At 37.4% G+C, this 10000-nt stretch overlaps 1 non-coding gene and 1 pseudogene across 1 annotated transcript in view; both read left to right on the top strand.

Moving 5' to 3' along the window:
• LOC123257787 overlaps nucleotides 1-5782 on the top strand; it is a 7506-nt pseudogene extending 1724 nt beyond the window's left edge.
• Nucleotides 5783-9492: 3710 nt separating this feature from the next.
• The window catches only part of LOC116655530, a 1995-nt gene continuing 1487 nt past the window's right edge, over nucleotides 9493-10000 (top strand). The window contains exon 1 of the ribosomal RNA XR_004310602.1: nucleotides 9493-10000. This exon is cut by the window's right edge and continues 1487 nt beyond it. This is a non-coding gene — a ribosomal RNA (small subunit ribosomal RNA).

The following is a 10000-nucleotide window of genomic DNA, read 5'->3' as shown; positions in this document are numbered from 1 at the left end:
GGTTTCGTGTGAACAGTGGTTGATCACGAGTTAGTCGGTCCTAAGTTCAAGGCGAAAGCCGAAAATTTTCAAGTAAAAATAAAATTTACTATATGTAAAAATTATATACTTGAATAATTTTGAACGAAAGGGAATACGGTTCCAATTCCGTAACCTGTTGAGTATCCGTTTGTTATTAAATATGGGCCTCGTGCTCATCCTGGCAACAGGAACGACCATAAAGAAGCCGTCGAGAGATATCGGAAGAGTTTTCTTTTCTGTTTTATAGTCGTACTACCATGGAAGTCTTTCGCAGAGAGATATGGTAGATGGGCTAGAAGAGCATGACATATACTGTTGTGTCGATATTTTCTCCTCGGACCTTGAAAATTTATGGTGGGGATACGCAAACTTCTCAACAGGCCGTACCAATATCCGCAGCTGGTCTCCAAGGTGAAGAGTCTCTAGTCGATAGAATAATGTAGGTAAGGGAAGTCGGCAAATTAGATCCGTAACTTCGGGATAAGGATTGGCTCTGAAGATTGAGATAGTCGGGCTTGATTGGGAAACAATAATATGGTTTATGTGCTCGTTCTGGGTAAATAGAGTTTCGATCATTTATGGTTGTAACTTGTTCCCCGGATAGTTAGTTACGTATCCAATTGTGGAACTTTCTTGCTAAAATTTTTAAGAATACTAGTTGGGTCAAACCAATTAGTTCTTATTAATTATAACGATTATCAATTAACAATCAATTCAGAACTGGCACGGACTTGGGGAATCCGACTGTCTAATTAAAACAAAGCATTGTGATGGCCCTAGCGGGTGTTGACACAATGTGATTTCTGCCCAGTGCTCTGAATGTCAAAGTGAAGAAATTCAAGTAAGCGCGGGTCAACGGCGGGAGTAACTATGACTCTCTTTGGAGAATATGGATTTGATTGTGCAGAGGGGGTGCTATACCGTAACTCGTAAGCCATGCAATCAGATCAAGTCGACTCAAAACCTCCTCGTGGTATTCTCTGGGTGCCAGTATTTACTGGTAGCTGATTTGAGCGGCGAAAGGATCCTTGGGGTTACCGGCCCCCTGGAACCTTAAAACAAATTGGTGCAACTGAAAATAACGAGCCTCGGAACCTAAATCGTTTTGTAAGAGGAGAATCCACGGCTTCCAGCCTGGAGAGCACACAATTTGGAACCAGTGCAGAGGTTAACCTTGCAGGGAGGGTGCCCTGTACGATATGTGAAATGACGTTCAGCTCCAAGAGGGGTTTGGGCGTTCACATGTCACATCGGCACAAAGACGATCTTGATGCACAACGTCTTCGTGTCGATAAAAAGGCAAGGTGGTCAGAGGAAGAAACCTTGATGATGGCGAGAAAGGAGGTTGAGCTTGCAGCAAGTGGTGTACGATTTCTTAATAAGAAGCTAGCGGAGATTTTCACCCACCGCAGTGCCGATGCGATATCTTCGTATCGGAAGAGGAGTGAGTACAAGGCAAAACTAGAGCAGATAAGGGGGCAATCCGTTCCCACCCCAGAAGCAGAAGAAATCAACACCACACAGCGCCGCCCTAGTAATAGCGAGCAAAACCGACGAGTACCAAGATCAGAAGGGGGACCAATCGCACCAACCGAACAGACGAACAACGAAATCCTTAGGGTACTACAGGGTCTAGCACCTGTAGTATGCTTACCCCGGTGGAGAGCCGAGGTCCTGCAAAATATCGTAGATAATGCGCAGGTCTCGGGACAGGAAACCACTCTCCAAAGTTTATCCAGTTATCTCATGGAAATTTTTCCGCCACGGAATGAACCGCACATTCTGACGAGGCCCCGAACGGAGCCTCGAAATATGAGACAACGTAGAAGGCAGCAGTACGCGAGGGTTCAGCGTAACTGGGATAAACATCCGGGGCGATGCATAAAGTCCCTACTGGAGGAAGATGATGAGTCGGTGATGCCAAACCAGGAGGTCATGGAGCCATATTGGAGACGGGTAATGACTCAGCCTAGCTCAAGCTCGATAAAACGCGACATGTTTAACATGGAGCATTCACTCGAGAGGGTATGGTCCGCTGTGAACCAGCGCGATCTTAGGGCCACAAAAGTCAAATTATCTAGTTCTCCAGGCCCGGACGGGATCACTCCAAAAACTGCCAGGAGTGTCCCCGAAGGCATTATGCTTCGCATAATGAACTTGATCCTCTGGTGCGGGAATTTGCCGTACTCTATCCGTCTGGCCCGAACCATCTTCATTCCGAAGAAGGCGACGGCAAATCAACCGCAAGACTATCGTCCTATTTCAGTCCCCTCGGTTATAGTTAGGCAACTAAATGCCATTTTGGCTTCCCGGTTGAGCGCAGCCATCAACTGGGACACGCGTCAGCGAGGGTTCCTACCTACCGATGGGTGTGCTGATAATACGACGATTGTTGATTTAGTTTTGAGGGAACATCATAAGCGATTTAAATCGTGCTACATCGGGACCCTCGATGTTAGTAAGGCCTTTGATGCTGTAGCTCACGAAGCGGTCTACAACACATTGGCTTCATATGGTGCCCCGAAAGGCTTCATCAACTACTTACGGAAGGCGTACGAGGGCGGCGGCACAATGCTCGCTGGGAACGGGTGGGTTTCAGAGGCGTTCATTCCTGCCCGAGGAGTGAAGCAGGGTGACCCTCTGTCTCCCATACTATTCAACTTGGTCATTGACCGGTTGCTTAGGTCCTTACCCAGTGAGATTGGTGCCAAAGTCGGAAATGCCATGACAAACGCAGCAGCATTCGCAGATGATATAGTCCTTTTTGCGGAAACTCCGATGGGGCTTCAGAAATTGTTGGACACCACCGTTTGTTTCCTTTCCTCGGTGGGTCTCACCCTTAATACTGATAAATGTTTCACGGTCAGTATTAAGGGGCAAGCCAAACAAAAGTGTACCGTCGTCGAACGGCGAAGCTTCTTGATTGGCGGGCGCGAGTGTCCTTCATTGAAGCGTACTGACGAGTGGAAGTACTTAGGGATTAAATTCACTGCGGAGGGGCGGGCCCGGTACGATCCAGCAGAGGACCTCGGTCCAAAGCTGTTGAGATTGACTCGGGCCCCCCTGAAACCACAACAGAAGTTATTTGCCCTTCGGACCGTCCTTATCCCACAACTCTATCACAAGCTGACCCTTGGGAGTGTGACGATAGGCGTTCTGAAGAAATTTGACAAATTAGTTCGATATACCGCACGGAAGTGGTTGGGGCTTCCGGTGGACGTACCAGTTTCTTTTTTCCATGCCCCCCACAAGAGTGGGGGTCTCGGGTTACCATCTCTAAGATGGACAGCACCAATGCTTCGACTAAAGCGATTGAGCAACATAAAATGGCCTCACCTCGAGCGATCCGAGGTAGCCAGCTCTTTCGTGGAGGAAGAAATGCGGAGGGCCCGGGATAGGCTTCAGGCTGGAAGTGAAGAACTGTTAACCCGTTCGCAGGTAGATTCGTACTTGGCAAATAGATTGCACATGTCTGTTGATGGTTGCGGGCTCCGTGAAGCAGAGCGTTTTGCTCCGCAACACGGGTGGGTTAGTCAGCCCACGCGTTTGCTAACAGGAAAGGAATATACTGATGGAATCAAACTGCGGATAAATGCCCTACCCTCAAGGTCTCGTACTACGAGGGGAAGGCACGAATTGGAGAGACGGTGCCGTGCAGGATGTGATGCTCCCGAAACAACAAATCACATCTTGCAGCAATGCTATAGAACTCACGGGAGGAGGATAGCTCGGCACAACGGCGTAGTAAATTTTCTCAAGCGGGGACTTGAGCGAAGAGGCTGCGTCGTTCATGTTGAACCAAGTCTGCAGGGCGAAACCGGACTGAATAAACCTGACCTGGTGGCTATCCGACAAAATCGCATTTATGTGATTGACACTCAGATTGTGACTGACGGACATTCTCTCGACCAAGCGCACCAGCGTAAGGTCGGGAAGTACGATACACCGGACATACGGACGAATTTGCGGAGATCTTTCGGTGCCTTTGACATTGAGTTCCATTCCGCCACTGTGAACTGGAGGGGAATATGGAGTGGTCAATCAGTAAAACGGTTGATCGCTTCAGACCTCCTCAGCTCTGGTGATAGCAATATCATCAGTGTCCGGGTAATCAGTGGTGGTCTCTGGAGCTGGCGGCAGTTCATGTATCTGTCGGGGTACACTCGCGATTGGACTTAGCCAATGCACGGGTTCCAGATTAAGCTTGCTGCCGAAGCATACCATCAAAATCGGCATAAAATTCGCTTAATAAAGGAGGTGGTTTTAGTACGTAGGCGTCCCGGGACTTGTCTCGGGATGAATCGTGCATGCGTATAATTGGGATCGATAACAAATACCAACTAAGTTATTACTAATATATCGAAATACATAAATATCCCGTCCTTACGTATCTTTGAAGATTTCCATCCTCAGCGAACAAAAAAAAAAAAAAAAAAAAAAAAATAGCCAAATGCCTCGTCATCTAATTAGTGACGCGCATGAATGGATTAACGAGATTCCTACTGTCCCTATCTACTATCTAGCGAAACCACAGCCAAGGGAACGGGCTTGGAATAATTAGCGGGGAAAGAAGACCCTTTTGAGCTTGACTCTAATCTGGCAGTGTAAGGAGACATAAGAGGTGTAGAATAAGTGGGAGATATTAGACTTCGGTTTGGTATCGCCAATGAAATACCACTACTCTTATTGTTTCCTTACTTACTTGATTAAATGGAACGTGTATCATTTCCTAGCCATTATACGGATATATTTATTATATCTTATGGTATTGGGTTTTGATGCAAGCTTCTTGATCAAAGTATCACGAGTTTGTTATATAATCGCAAACAAATTCTTTAATGAGAGATGCATTTACTGTATTATTGATTTGAAAATTTGGTATAACTCCAATTACTCAGGTATGATCCAATTCAAGGACATTGCCAGGTAGGGAGTTTGACTGGGGCGGTACATCTCTCAAATAATAACGGAGGTGTCCCAAGGCCAGCTCAGTGCGGACAGAAACCACACATAGAGCAAAAGGGCAAATGCTGACTTGATCTCGGTGTTCAGTACACACAGGGACAGCAAAAGCTCGGCCTATCGATCCTTTTGGTTTAAAGAGTTTTTAACAAGAGGTGTCAGAAAAGTTACCATAGGGATAACTGGCTTGTGGCGGCCAAGCGTTCATAGCGACGTCGCTTTTTGATCCTTCGATGTCGGCTCTTCCTATCATTGTGAAGCAAAATTCACCAAGCGTTGGATTGTTCACCCATGCAAGGGAACGTGAGCTGGGTTTAGACCGTCGTGAGACAGGTTAGTTTTACCCTACTAATGACAAAACGTTGTTGCGACAGCATTCCTGCGTAGTACGAGAGGAACCGCAGGTACGGACCAATGGCACAATACTTGTTCGAGCGAACAGTGGTATGACGCTACGTCCGTTGGATTATGCCTGAACGCCTCTAAGGTCGTATCCGTGCTGGACTGCAATGATAAATAAGGGGCAATTTGCATTGTATGGCTTCTAAACCATTTAAAGTTTATTATTTATATTTTAAACGACAATGGATGTGATGCCAATGTAATTTGTAACATAGTAAATTGGGAGGATCTTTGATCACCTGGTGCCATGCTAGTTACATATGAAAACATTATTTAATACAATGACAAAGCCTAGAATCAATTGTAAACGACTTTTGTAACGGGCAAGGTGTTGTAAGTGGTTGAGCAGCTGCCATACTGCGATCCACTGAAGCTTATCCTTTGCTTGATGATTCGAAAATATATACACAAAGTGTTGTATATATATATTAATTATATATATTTTTTTTTAAATATATTTATTTATATATATATATATAACGCAGTGTGTATTGCACAGCGTTCGAGCGCTACAGGTAGCCAAATGCATCGTCATCTTATTAGTGACGCGCAAATATAAAATGTTGACAAGATGAATATGATATAAAAATATCATATATATAAAATGAAAAAAAAAATTTTTTTCATCAAAGTATAAGTCCGTAATATACGGACGGCGGGAGTTGTAATAACTTTTGCCTGATAGCCCTTTGACTCGTCATCATATTAGTGACGCGCATGATTCAATTCATGAGATTCCTACTGTCCCTATCTAAACTTTTTTAAAAATATTAAAAATTTTTCCAAGTACAAAAATTTATGAATGGATTTGAATATACAAAATGTTAACACGATAATATTAATATCTCTGCTGTATTGATAATATTAATATAATATTAAATCATCATATATATAAAATGAAAAAAAAAAATTTTTTTCATCAAAGTATAAGTCCGTAATATACGGACGGCGGGAGTTGTAATAACTTTTGCCAGGTAGCCCTTTGACTCGTCATCATATTAGTGACGCGCATGATTCAATTCATGAGATTCCTACTGTCCCTATTTAAACTTTTTTTAAAAATAAAAATCAAAATAAAACTTTTCCAAATAACGAATATTAAAATATTTTTATATGGATATGAAAATATTAAAATATTTTTATATGGATATGAAAATATTAAAATATTTTTATATGGATATGAAAATATTAAAATATTTTTATATGGATATGAAAATATTAAAATATTTTTATATGGATATGAAAATATTAAAATATTTTTATATGGATATGAAAATACGTAGTATAAAAAATACCACATTTTACGAAAGCGTAGTCAAAAAGGTATATATGGTAGGTGGTGTCAGCCTACCTATATAATATATGAAATATATTATATTAAATATATTAAACATTATTATATCGATATGAGCTAATATTGATATAAGTCCGCTATTTATATGAAAATAAAGAAATTATATGAATATAGAAATAATATTCATCAAATACTAAATATTAAAATATTTTTATATGGATATGAAAATATTAAAATATGGATATCTATCCGTAGTACAAAAAATACCACAATTTACGAAAGCGTAGTCAAAAAGGTATATATGGTAGGTGGTGTCAGCCTACCTATATAATATATGAAATATATTATATTAAATATATTAAACATTATTATATCGATATGAGCTAATATTGATATAAGTCCGCTATTTATATGAAAATAAAGAAATTATATGAATATAGAAATAATATTCATCAAATACTAAATATTAAAATATTTTTATATGGATATGAAAATATTAAAATATGGATATCTATCCGTAGTACAAAAAATACCACAATTTACGAAAGCGTAGTCAAAAAGGTATATATGGTAGGTGGTGTCAGCCTACCTATATAATATATGAAATATATTATATTAAATATATTAAACATTATTATATCGATATGAGCTAATATTGATATAAGTCCGCTATTTATATGAAAATAAAGAAATTATATGAATATAGAAATAATATTCATCAAATACTAAATATTAAAATATTTTTATATGGATATGAAAATATTAAAATATGGATATCTATCCGTAGTACAAAAAATACCACAATTTACGAAAGCGTAGTCAAAAAGGTATATATGGTAGGTGGTGTCAGCCTACCTATATAATATATGAAATATATTATATTAAATATATTAAACATTATTATATCGATATGAGCTAATATTGATATAAGTCCGCTATTTATATGAAAATAAAGAAATTATATGAATATAGAAATAATATTCATCAAATATTAAATATAAAAATATTTTTATATGGATATGAAAATATTCATATATATACGACATATATGAAAATATATGAAGTATATGAGAAATTTGACGGAGGGAGAAAATGTATAGATAAATGACCGGTTTTACGTAAGCTGTGTCAAAAAGGTATATATGGTAGGTGGTGTCGGCCTACCTATATAATATACAATTATATATTATATTTGTATAAATTATATTATTAAGATAATATAGTTGAAACGTAAGTGTTATATTAATATTTCATTAATATGACAAGTTTCCAAATATTATCGTTAAACTCTGGAGCTTTTAAGTAAGCTGTGTCAAAAAGGTATATATGGTAGGTGGTGTCGGCCTACCTATATAATATATTAAATATATTATATAAAATATTAAATTGAAAATATTAAAATATTTTCATATGGAAATGAATATATATTGAAATGAATGTTTTAGTATATATAAGTCATATAAATGATAAAAGTATTCTGATGAGTATTTTTAGGTGAGAGGGAGAAGATATATAAATACCACACTTTACGAAAGCGTAGTCAAAAAGATATATATGGTAGGTGGTGTCGGCCTGCCTATATAATATTAATATTAAAATTTATATTATATGGATATATTTAAAATACCAAAATGAATGCTTTTAAGTGAGGGGGAGAAGATATATAAATACCACACTTTACGAAAGCGTAGTCAAAAAGATATATATGGTAGGTGGTGTCGGCCTGCCTATATAATATTAATATTAAAATTTATATTATATGGATATATTTAAAATACCAAAATGAATGCTTTTAAGTGAGGGGGAGAAGATATATAAATACCACACTTTACGAAAGCGTAGTCAAAAAGATATATATGGTAGGTGGTGTCGGCCTGCCTGTATAATATTAATATTAAAATTTATATTATATGGATATATTTAAAATACCAAAATGAATGCTTTTAAGTGAGGGGGAGAAGATATTTAAATACCACACTTTACGAAAGCGTAGTCAAAAAGGTATATATGGTAGGTGGTGTCAGCCTACCTATATAATATACAATTTTATATTATATTTATATAAATTATATTATTAAGATAATATAGTTGAAACGTAAGTGTTATATTAATATTTCATTAATTTGACAAGTTTCCGAATATTATCGTTAAACTCTGGAGCTAGGTTAGTAAAAAGTTACTTTTTCTTTCCTAGCGTCTATATGAAGTTATATTAAATTTTATTTAATTTAATTTTCATATGTGTATATGATGATGATATTATTATATATTATTATTATATGCATACATATTAAACAAAATATATATTAAAATATTAAAACTTTTGAATATGTAAGTGCTTAGTTTTATATCATATAAAACTAAACTAATTTACAAAGAAATTAAATTTTAAATTTATTATCAAATTACAATTGTTATAATATTATTATAATATTAAACAAATATATATATGTGAATATATACAAATTGTTGTATGTGAATATAAAAAGATATTTTAGAATTAAATATATGCATAATATGTAATATATTAAATAAAGGCTAAAAACAATAGAGTAGCAATTATACCATGTAAAAAGACCACACAATGTTTTTAATAAACAAAAGAAAAACCCGGTTACACGTCCCAGCCGGGTTTAAGAAAGCCAAAATTAAAATATATATAAATATTCTATATATATTTATTTTATAAAGAACGAATATTGAATGCCATTTAATAATTGGCCAAATTCGTTATTAATATAATATATACAAATATTTGCAATATTTATTTTCTAAATATCAAAATGAAAATAATATATCAAGAAATAAACATTATTCTGGTTGATCCTGCCAGTAGTTATATGCTTGTCTCAAAGATTAAGCCATGCATGTCTAAGTACACACGCATTAAAAGTGAAACCGCAAAAGGCTCATTATATCAGTTATGGTTCCTTAGATCGTTAACAGTTACTTGGATAACTGTGGTAATTCTAGAGCTAATACATGCAATTAAAACATGAACCTTATGGGACATGTGCTTTTATTAGGCTAAAACCAAGCGATCGCAAGATCGTTATATTGGTTGAACTCTAGATAACATGCAGATCGTATGGTCTTGTACCGACGACAGATCTTTCAAATGTCTGCCCTATCAACTTTTGATGGTAGTATCTAGGACTACCATGGTTGCAACGGGTAACGGGGAATCAGGGTTCGATTCCGGAGAGGGAGCCTGAGAAACGGCTACCACATCTAAGGAAGGCAGCAGGCGCGTAAATTACCCACTCCCAGCTCGGGGAGGTAGTGACGAAAAATAACAATACAGGACTCATATCCGAGGCC

The sequence above is a fragment of the Drosophila ananassae genome (assembly GCF_017639315.1).
Source record: "Drosophila ananassae strain 14024-0371.13 chromosome 4 unlocalized genomic scaffold, ASM1763931v2 tig00000061, whole genome shotgun sequence".
Lineage (NCBI taxonomy): Eukaryota > Metazoa > Arthropoda > Insecta > Diptera > Drosophilidae > Drosophila > Drosophila ananassae.
The sequence above is the reverse complement of the archived record's forward strand: the minus strand, read 5'-3'. Positions and strand labels throughout refer to the sequence as shown.